We start from the raw sequence: 12,572 nt of genomic DNA, 5'->3' as shown, positions 1-12,572 counted from the left end.
CATTTTAAATTTTTTTTAAAAATGAATTTTACTTTAAAAATTCAAAAAGTAAATAATTTGAGAATAGTTAAAAAGAATTGGTAAAAATTTGTTCTCTATTTTACTCTTTTTTCTATTTCTGTTACTTTCTTATCCTTTCTTTCTTCTTTTATTTTTAATTTTTTTATTAAAAAACTCAAATATCCTTCTTTGGATTTTGAGTTTCTGCAAGAGGAATCAATTCATTCAAATGATGAGTATGTTCCTCAACTGAAGAATCTGCACAAGTCAGCTACAGTAGCATCTCCTGCTTCTTTAACATTCTCTTCTGCCTCCATTAAATTCTATTGCAACCAATTCCAATTCACTTCTCTAACTTTGGCAGCGCTAAACAAAAGAAAAAGAAACCCATCTGAGCAGCGCGATAGGAGAGAGGAGTCGAACCATCTTGGGCAGGACGTGATTACAGTGAGGAATCAAATCCACCTTGGCGCGGCACGAAGGTAGAGGAATTGAACCCATCTTAACTTTCTTATGATACCACCAATTTCATATGTTATTCAAATTTGATTTGATTTCTTACTTCTCTGATCCTTGATTTTTTTCAAAATTTTATTATTTTTTTATTTTTTTCATTGTGCCCCTCCAACTTCCAATGATCAATATTTATTAAAAGTGTTAGTGATACTTATGAGGGGTTTCAATAACTGGGCCAGAATCAAGAGTTTCAACTTATTGTTAAAAGGTATGATATTTTTGTTAATTCATGGTTTTCGGTGTATTTTTTGTGAAAAAATGTGTTGCTTGCATAATTTTACTAGCTGAAAAAGGGAGCATGATACAAAAAGTACAATTACAATTTACAAGGCAAAGCGATTTGGGTTGCCTGAGTTTGATGGAATTTAATCTTTTTTAGTTAATTTTGGTTAGATACTGAACTAAGAATTAACATATGTGGTGCTCTTTTTCTTTTTATGCTTTTATGTTTCTTCTTCACTATATCACTGTTTCTGTGGTGGAAACTTTTAATCTTCATAATGTGCACTTTCAAAGGACTTTTATGCTCTTAGGTTCAATTGACTAGATTAGTTGTATGTCCTAAATCAATAAAATTCACTGCGGGTAAATTTTAAGAAAATAGTGGTAAATTTTGTTATAGTTGGAGTGTGGACATTGATGCTAGCCCATGAAAACGGTATAAAATATCTTTGCAGTTTTTGAGGGTTGTAAAATAGAAATTTATTTATTGCAACAATCTCTTTTATGTTCTTTTTTCTTTGAGTTAGTTCAGATTTGTGGCATTTTTATGTATTTTTTTCATTCATTTTGGACAGGAAGAATGGAAGCCATTGTAATTTGTAAGCATAAAAAGATAACCTTTGAATTTTTATAGTTTTTGTGATTATACTTTATATCTGAGCATTGTTTGTTGTTGAAATTAATATGCTTTATCAATAACTTAAAATATTACAAAAAAAAAGAAAAAAAATATGTATATGTATCAATATAATTTAAAAAAATTTGTGCTGTTTGATTTACAAAATCATCTCCATTTGGTGGGACAATTTTAAAGTAGGTGAATGTAAATGTATTTCACTCAGACATTTTTTTATATAATATGGCTTTGGAAGATGACTTTGGCAGGTCAGCAGCTGAGTATATTTGTAGATTAGTGGAAAACAATGTCATCTTCTAATGAGTCAACTTTTTCTGTCTCATCCAATTATTAATGTTGCTTTAATTTTGTAAGCTTTTCATCACCATCTTATGCTTAATTTGTATTAGATATTGTGCATCATTGTTATTTTGCCTAAAACTAACATAATTAGTTATTTCTTATAGTTGCGACATTGATTCTAATAAAAGTTAAACTTGAAAATTGTTAACCTGATGTCATTGGTTAGGTACATTGTTTGCTGAATTTTATTGTTGTTTATGTCATTGGTGTGAGAAAATATCAAGAAATTTTAGTCAAGAAGAGTAAGTGAGTCAATGAGTACATATGAGTCAACGAAGTAGGTGATACACTTATTTTACTTGTGGCTTACTCCACTTTCTCTTTCACTTTTTTTTTTCACTCTTCTCTATACCAAAAATAGTTATCAATAGTTACTAAGTTATTAGCAACCTTAATAAACAAGTATAAGAAAATGAAGTTAGATTTAGATAAGATACATAAAAATCAACTGTTAATATATAGATGTCAAATCAGTAATTTTCTACTTCTATACATTCAAAACCATAGATTCAGGTCAAAGCTCAAAATACCATTGTTTAAATAGTGACCAAGTCGACAACTATGACATAAACTAAAAAGAAAAAAAAGAAAAAAAGACTACACTTTATGTAAAATATGTAATGCAAGTTTTGTTCTTTTATGCTTATGTTGTTGTTGATGTCGTCATCTCTTGCTTCATTTCATTTAGTGTAAAAATCATTTTATATAACAAAAGAATATATACTCTACATTTTTCACTTATACCTTTCTATTATGGTTCTATGTTCATGTTTGTTTATAAACTTTTTCACTTTTACACACTTTGGTATTTCTATCTCTGTTTGATGAATATTTAAATTTGCATGATAGCAGTAATAATTTTACTCTTATTTGCATGGTTCTATACTCAAATTAATGATTATGGTGATTCATATTAGTTGTTCATATGGCTTATCTTATAGTGTTCATTCTTATTTTCATAATTGATTTAGAATATAGAGTCTTATGTCCTTAATATAATTGAAATTTATATTTGTTAATCTAATAATGATAAATATCATTGCTATTATAACATAGTTTTAAATTTTAACATTGAGATTACATGATTAAGAAAATGTAGCAGTAAAAGACATTACCGTGAAATTGGTGAATGGTGATGATAGCAATGGTAAAAGAACCATAGTGATATTAATAGTGATGGAGCTATGATAGGTTATATGTTCCTATTAAATTAGAAAAGTTTTCTTCTACTTTTGATCTTTTTAATCAATATATCAAGCTGAAAAATAAGAATATTGGGTCTCAGTGTATCAAGTGTAAACTTTTTGAACTATTAAATGTGCACATTATGTTCATCCACTTTTGCCTTCCTTTTAAAGAGTGTTGTTCGTTTGTGTAAAATTACTCAGCAAAGATGCAAAATCACTGGAATCGCAAGTTCACCTCCAAAGAAGCAGTTTAAGCCAGAACCTAACTAAAAACGAAATCATAACCCGTTTTGAGGATTAGAAAATAGGAACTGTAGGTTTTGTTGCAATGCAGCGGTGATTACAGCATTTTTAGTCAGAAAGAAAAATTTGTTGTTTAAGAAATGACCCAAAATATAAATATGTGAGACACAAGGATAGGGAGATTTTGTTCAATAAGTATATATCTGAATTAAAAGCTGCTGAACATGCTGCAAAATGAGAGAACAAAGCCAAAAGGAAGGAGCGGCCGGTATAAATGTGTTTCTCTAGCACTTTTGTGATACATCTCAGAGATGACTTTTTTTTTTAATAATGTAGCTGATTCTCTGCATCTATTATTTGTGTTGATTTATTACTTTAGTTGTATCCTAGCGTTCACTTTTGAAAAGCTTTTTTGACATGTTAATTATATTCAAAATATTTACATGATACGTTGAGGGAGAGAGAATGGGAGCTTCGAAAAAGGAAAGAAAGAGAGGAGCTGGAAATGAAAAGGGTGCAGGTGAAAATTTGAAGAAAGAAGACAATCACTTCTTTTCAAGCTTTACTTGTGGAGACAATCAAAGACTCTTTGGTATAATTTTCATTCTATATGTGGTACCATTAATCTTATTGCTATCTTTAGGATGAGTTTGGTATGTGATTAAAATGGGGAGAAAAATTATCTAGATCTATGTGCACAAAGATTTTGAATCCATACATAGCTCACCCCTAGAGAATGTATGGACTCTTCTCTCACACTTGATGGTTGAAATTCGAAAGGTTCTATACTTTTATTGCTTGCGGGTAATTTCAATTATTTCATGGGAGGTTGTCTCCTAACAACAACAATAACTTGATATTTAGGGGGAAAAATATAAAACTTGAGGAGTTGATATGGGAAATAAAATAGTAGAGTCAAGTATGGAAAAAGGAGAGACAGACACGAAATAAGGATGCAATGGCTTGAGGATGGATACTTAGTAAAAAAGAGAGTAGAGAGGGATTCGAATGATCCAAGGAGATAGACGGAGAACATGCACCGCTTTTCTTTTCTTGCAGGTTAGCGTGAAATTTATGGACTGCATTATTGGAGTTTAGAGACAAATTTGGATATAGTCAGGAACAACTAAATAATGCTTTGAAGTTTGGCCAGTGGCGGGTATAGCAAAGAGAAAAAAAGGTATGAGAGTCTCTATTTTTGTAACAATATGGACTATATCAAGAACAAGAAATAGCATTATTTTTCAAAATAAGATTTTAAACTTTGATGAGATGAAGAATGAGGTGTTATATTGGCGAGATGCATGGGAAAAGGAAAGAGAAATCCAAGCAAATGGGGTGGAAGAGATAGGTAGAATCCTATAATATAGCTAATTTGTTATTGATTTTATTGTTATTTATGTTGTTGTTTTTGTTTGTTTTAATTTGGATAGTTTTATTTTAAAAAGTGGTTAGAGATTATACTGTGATGCAGAATATAGAATTTGTATACTGTTTGAGAATTTGATGATTTTAATTATATATAAAAAAAGTCATTCCAAAAAAAAAAACATACAGATACTAAGGATTGAAATATATTAGAATTCATTAAATTTGCCTTGAAAGCTAAGACATCTCATGAGAGAAGATGATTCTTGAAAGATTAAATCATTGGTATACTAATTAAAACAAAGCTTTCATATTTTTCTTTTTTATATAAAATCTTAATATATTTATTGTTTGTATGGTTTGAGATTTTGAATTCTTTTAATGTGTATTAATTACTAGTGTTAAACCCGTGCGATGCACGGGCTTATATTTAAATTTGATAAATTAAATTAAAAATAATATTTTATAATCATATATTTTTTAAATTTAGTATAATACTATCATCATCGTTATATAATAAACGTGTTAAATATGTTATTTTATCTTTATTCAAAGTAAAATATGAATAGAAGAATTCGAAGTTTATAATATTCTTGAACCATAAGGAGGGAGATAAAAAAATAAGAACATATATAACTGTAATAATAGCATGTTAATTTTACCCTAAATTTTATATCAAAAAGCTAATAAAAATTTATCAACAACCTAATATCTTACTAACTTCATTAGAAAATCATTGGATGTTGTGCTCCTTATTACACATTTCATTTCAAATTTGAAAAAAAGTTATAGATAAATTAGTTATATCTATAGTAAAGATTTGTACAAAAGTGTAAATCATAACATGCTATTAAAATGAAAATAATATTATTCTTACCTAAATATTATTAAAAACCTCTTTGAACACGACATTTGTTGTTGATGACTTTGGATTGCCGTCTTCGTTTAGAATTAAAACTCTGAGGCCACTGCGACTCTTAATTCTTGACAAAGCAACATAAAGTTGTCCATAGATGAACATTGATTTTGGCAAATAAAGCCGTACATGTGATAATGATTGATCCTGACTCATGTTAATGGTCATTGCAAAGCATACTGTTAATGAAAATTGTCTCCGTTGGAACTTAAATGGCAATCCTGAATCTGAAGGGATCAAGTTCATTCTTGGAATGTACACTTTATCTCCAATATTTCTACCGGTCACTACCGTCGCTCCAATTACGTTGCTGCCAAGTTTGTTAACTATTAATCTTGTCCTGTTGCATAAACCTGAAGTCTGGTCTATGTTTCGCAGTAGCATTACAGCGACTCCTGGCTTCAAAGTCAACTTGTGATTGAGTAGTCCCGAACATTTGATGTCATTTAGAAACTCTGGTGTGAACCACTCTTGTTTTACATCTTCATTCTCATCAGCTTGACATGTTGTGTCAGAGCTCAAATACTCCTTTTCCATCCCTGGAAAGATTGTCAAGACAAAATCGTTTACCTTCTCGACACTATTAAGTGTGGGTGCAAGAATTGCTCTACTCTGAAAATACCTGTAATCTGACATGTTTTACAACAAATTTGGATATGAAAAGTCTACCAAATGAGAGAAAGGATCATCAGTAGTTGTAATCAATAGATCATCTGGAATTTCAACTTCTGATTCATCACCAACAACAGAGATAATATTTCCATTTCCAACATCAAGTATCCAATTAGCAAATATCTTCATTTCACCTTCATCTTGATCCAAAGAAGACATTAGAAGCCTCATATTCGTATGCAGTTTCAGAACCTTACAAAATGACCACAGCTGGGATGAGTTAATAGCGGATGCTAATATATCGTGTCTAATTCCTTTCGGAATCACCGGAAGTATCTGTCTGAAATCACCTCCTAGAACAACAATCTTACCACCAAATGGTTTATGTGTCTTATGTTGATCGGTAACTGACATAAGATTCCTGAGCGTCTGATCAAGTGCTTCAAAACGGCAGTTGTACCTTCCCTCGCATACAACATATTGAGAACTCAAAATTGGATCCTGTTTTGGACTTCTCTGATCTCTCCTCATACCATATCATGGCGTCGCAATGCCGACAAAAAATTATGAGTCATCAATATCTATCACATCTAATAATCACCAAGATAATAAATTGTTTTAGTTATATCTGCAACAAATAATTTATATAAAAATATACCTTTCTTTCACCATGTTTAGTATAAAAATAATATTTATAAAAGATTACCGAAGAATGCAATTTATGGATTAAAAAGATGAGATCATATAATACAATTTCATTGTGCCAACCTCAAGATTTAAGTTTTACAATAAATCAATGTTCAAATACAAAAATTATAATATATAACCATATCTTAGTTTGAATTTTAAAACTTGAACACTAAACGATAATTTTTTGTTTATAAAAAGCATAACAATAGTAAATAATAAAGTGCTGATATTGCTACCTCTTAAATTACCTGTATTCTCAGCAACATCGAATATGGCTGGGTATTAAATTTGCACAGAATCATCTAAAATAGTCGTATTTTCAGTAATATTATCAACTTCTTGAAAATTTTTTGAAAGATTTGTAGTCAATTCCTTCAAAAATGTTTCTCTTTGTATCAGGTGTCTTTTTTTCAGCTATGCACACTTCTTCTAATTCTTTTTTTAGTATCTAAATTTGAATTAAATGTACTTGCTCCTGTAATCATTAGAGATAATACATCAAGTATTTTATATTATAAAAAAAGAAAAATGAATATATGTTAAATGTTTGAATTAGCTGAATTATGAATATATATTATGAAGGTAGTATTAAAGATAAAAAAAGTAAAATTTTAGTTTTGTGATAATTATAATCTATCATGTTTATCTTACCATGTCTCTTTTGAAGTAGCATAGTCTTCCTATTCAGTCTTACATCCCTTTGCAATCTAATTCGATTTGTGTACTCCAATGAATCTATAATAATTATTTAGCATATACCAATGATTGTTTTTAATAGACCAATTAAAAAGTTAAATGTTTGGTCTTTAAATAATAAAAACATATTAATATAGTAACTGGTAGATATTATTTGATGTTTGTTGAAGATGTTGTTGACTTGTCTGATGACATGGACTATCATATGCTTCATGTGTGATACCCGAATTACAAATATCACTAATATTGGAACATTATTTTTTTTTATCTACATAGTGTAGATTAGTAATTGGAGACCTTGATCAATGTGGTGTTGGGTTATTACCTAATAAGATAACTCGAGATATTAGTTTTGAACATATTTTCTGTTAAAGTTTATAATTGAATAAATAGTAGGAAAATCAAAATACATAAAGTGCATGTACATTCCCATAAGCAAGTTCTAAAAAAAATCATCCAAAAATAAATCTGTATTAATGCTATTTGTAATGTTCGACAACACCGATTGAAAATGCACACCATTAGAACTATCACTCGAATTTCCTATATTTTTTTCATAAACAAATTTAGTAACATATTACGAAGACAATGTAAATTAATAATTTATTACTTGTCAATAGCTAAATAATATATAGAAAATATTGTATTTTATGGGCTTTCATTCGGCCAAAATACTCATGACATGTTAGTTATTTTGTATACCCAATAAAAACTAAATATATAGAACTGACATACTTAAAAATACCAAATAAAAAAATATATTATTCTAACCTAAAAACAAAAATGATAAAATAATTAATTTATTTTTTTATATGAAATCTACCTTAAATTGTGCTTTGCTTTGTATTTTCTTTGTCTTTTAATATCAATCTTCTCTTCAATATAATCTTACTTCTCTTTGGACTTCTTGTATCTTTCAATATATACCTAAAAATATCAAATAAATAAATTTTTTAACCAATTAAAAATATATATACATTATACATAATACATTTTTATTATCAAATTTTTTATATTATTAAAAAAAATAAAGTAGTACACATATGACAGCGTCTGTTTTTGGTATACATGTCCATTAAAATATAGACACAGGAGTACATGTATGTTGTTTGTTTACTGAGACAAAAATATGAAAGACATAGTCGTACACAAACACCCATTAAAAACATGTATTTTGTGTCTCTCTAAAATGCGAAAACACTAATTTTTAACTTGAGACACTAATTTTTTTACAATTTTTTCTCATGTCTAACTTACCAAATAGAATATGAAATTAATGTCTTCTTATGTCTATGTAAAATTGCACATATTTTATTTTCGATGGCTGCTTTAATTTCTTTTTTATTCTCATTTATTTAGTTACGTAAACATATTTTACAGAAAATAATATATATTTTTTTACAAAAGTATATTTTTCAAATAAATATAAGTTTAATCTCACGATCAATAAATTCAACTTATATTCAACTTATAGTTAAAGAGATTGAAAATGAACAACTTATAAGTAAAAGGAGAGAAAAAGATAAAAGTACCTCTATTGTTATAATCTAAAAAATAACAATGTAAACGAAGTAAATAGAAAAAAATTATAAATGTGACAAATAAAAAAAATTTAAATTTAAAAATCAAAACGGCTAAGAAGTCACTTAATTAGGAATTAGTATTAGAGTTTTAAATTTCAAATTTTTAAATAGAATTTTCTAATTAGCTAGTGTAAATTTAAAATTTTTAAATAAACTTTTTTTAATTAAACGTTTGTTATTCATTAAGAATATAGGAATTTGTTAATTTAAAAATATTTTTTATTAGTTTCGTCATAAATAGTATCAATCCTATTATTTATCGATAAAAATAAATAAAATTAAATACAATCTAAAAATTAATAACCTTATAAATTACGTAAATTTAGAAAAAATACTTAAAAAGAGAGAAAAAAGATGAAAGTATTTCTACTGTGGAGAGACAATCTAAAAAAATAATAATAAAAATTTATAAATGTGGCAAGAAAAAAATTTAAATTTAAAAATTGAAATGGTTAAAAACTTACTTAATTAGAAATTAGTATTAGAAATTCAAATTTAAAATTTTTAAAATAGAATTTTCTAATTAGCTAGTATAAATTTTAAATTTTTAAATAAAATTTTCTAATCAAACGTCCGTTGTCCATTAAGAATATAGAAATTTGTTAATTTAAAAATAATTTTTTTAGTTTCATCATAAACAATATTAACTTTATTATACTTTTTCTAAAATTTAAACAGTATTACATTTTTTTTAAATAGTATAAATAATTTCACATCTTAATAAGATTGATAATTCTATTTATTTTATTATAATTCTTTGTAATTAGTATAGTAACTTATAAATTATATAAATTTTTAAAAAATATTCTCAAACCGAATTGCTTACGTAAAAATTCAAAAAAAAAGTATATTTGAATTTAAATTTAAAATTATAAACATAATACTTTAATTAAAAATTATAATTAGATTTTTTTAAATAAGTACACATTAAAAATTAATAACTAACTTAATTGTATCAACAATAATTCAAAGAAAAAATTTATAACTTTATGACATTAAATATTAAATTAAAAATTATCAGAATATCAACAGTGAGAATCAAATTAAAAATAAAATCACAAGTAATAACCAAATAACTTCTATTTATATTTAAAAACATTCTAAATTCCAAACATAAAAATCGAAAAGAACCAAAAGAAAAATAATAACTCAAGAAAAGACAATGTTTCCACCAAAACAAACATATGTTTGGCATTATTCTATTAGATAGACTCTAAAAGAGATTCCAAAACATGTGCATCCAAATTCTCAAATTTCTTTCTCAATCTTGATCTTCTTGCAAGTTGAGGTATCTCCTTCCACCTTCGAATCTTCCGACTCCGAGGATAGTCGCTTAGTTGGTGTAATAGCATTTTCCAATAATTCGGATTCATCATTGGCCGTAACTTCATTGGAGAATTCAATCAACAAATTCTGTACAAAAAACTACGTTAAATTAAAGACTTCTTTCTAACCTTTGATTTTATCTCACTAATATATTTTGAATAAAATTAAGATCTAATTTTGAGAGAACAAAAAAATATATATTTTTTGAACAAATACCTTAGCACCTTTTACTTTCTCCCCTTCAATGATTGAGGATGTCTTTGAAATTGGAAGCAAACCACCGGTGTAGTCAACTTCCTAAAATTATAATTAATTATTATTTATAAATTAGATACTACTAATGACCAAGAAAGCAAAAAATAAATTAATTTTTAATAGAAAGTACACTTATATATACTCACAATTTGAATACGGTGAGCCTCTTTGAATTTATTTATGAGATCCACATTATCAGTTATCTTCTTAACTTTATAAGAAGGGGAAAAATGTGGATTATCAGATATTTGAACTTCAACGATGAAGAGAAAGATCTTATCAATTAGGTTGAGTAAAAGTGTAGGTGTATCCGATAGATCTCCTTTCTGCAGGGTATTACATAATATATTAATAATAAATAATATAAAAAGTACCAATAAAAATATCTTTACTAATGCTTTTAGAAATAAATATTGGTTAGATCTTACCAATAGGAGTGGATCAAGTATCTCTACACAGCTCTTTCCCAAAACTTGTTTTACCTCTTTGTCAAAGACTACATAACATGCACGTTAGAACCATCAATGACACCAAGCTTTATTCGATACCTGCTTAAAAAAGAAAATAACATAAAAAAAAGTTAAATATAGACTTATTCAATATCTAATCAAATGTACATAGACTTTAATTTAAAAAAATAAATAAATAACCTTGGAGTCATGGATAAAAGGATATTAGTAGAAAACTCGTGTCTTCATCGAGCCAAACCATCTCAATTGAGTATGGCAATGGAGAATTTCCGTAATTTGATAGTGTCCATAACTGTATCACTCGTATACGTACACACAAATTGTCGATTGTAGGATTGATGTACTTTAAATTGTGGTGCTTTACATCTCTCATAATTTATCCTTTTATAGTTGCATCATAACTAAATTTTTTTAAATTTGGTTGACTTTAATTTAAAATTTAAAAAACAACAACCTAAGTAAAACAACCCAAACAAATAAAACAATTTAAAATTTAAAAAATAACCACCTAAGTAAAACAACCCAAACTTAAAATTTGAAAATAACAACCTAAGCAAATAATAATTTATAATTTATAAATATAAATCTAAAAATTTCTAATGACGACACGTAAGCAAATAAACTCCCAGACTCAACGTATGAGCGCCACGTCAGCAAATGAGCTCCCCATTTGTATTACTATAAAGATGTTGTGTAACTATATTAATGTTATTAATTTTAAAAAAAATACAGAATTTTATTAGTAGTTTAAGAATTCATACTACATGTATGAAAGATTCAGAGTTGAATGTGATCCATATAAAATTGTGTAATAAATAAAAGATATTATATTAATTTATATTTATAATCTTGCTTAGGTCCATTGTATGGTTGTTAGTTTCATTTTTTGATATTATGCAGGATGTTATTTAAAAGAATATCAAGTGTTTATACAATTAGACATGAGCTACAACTTGCTTCTAGAAAATATTTGAATAGTATTTCGGATGAGCATATGGATAAATGTAGTGCTTAATATTTAACTTTTATTGACCGTATCATGTTTAAAAAAAGTTTAAAGTATATGAAAGACAATAATTATAATTTAATTTAGTAAAAAACAACTTACAGGTAGCGTTTGGTGGAGAGACAGAGACGAAAAAACTGAGACTGAAAGACAGAGATTAAGGTAGCGTTTGGTGGAAAGATAGAGAGTAAAAGACTAAGACTGAGAGACAGAGACTAAGAGACAGAGACATAAATAAATTTCAATATTCTGTTTGGTGCAAAGTGAGAGATAGATATGAAAACAAGAATAAAACTCTAATTTAATTTATACAAAAGGTAAATTTGGAATTAATTAATTGAGATGAGGGTATTTTAGGTATAAAATGTTATTAAAATTTCAGTTTCTGTCTCTAAAAATTTCACTCTCCTGTGTCCTCACTTTTTGGAGGTAGTGAAATACTGAAATTTTAGGTACAGAGATAGAAATTTTAGTACCAATTTCTAAGTCAACAAACATGATAC

This window comes from Arachis hypogaea, chromosome 1, assembly GCF_003086295.3.
Source record: "Arachis hypogaea cultivar Tifrunner chromosome 1, arahy.Tifrunner.gnm2.J5K5, whole genome shotgun sequence".
NCBI classification, from domain to species: domain Eukaryota; kingdom Viridiplantae; phylum Streptophyta; class Magnoliopsida; order Fabales; family Fabaceae; genus Arachis; species Arachis hypogaea.
This window is presented reverse-complemented; position numbering follows the sequence as displayed.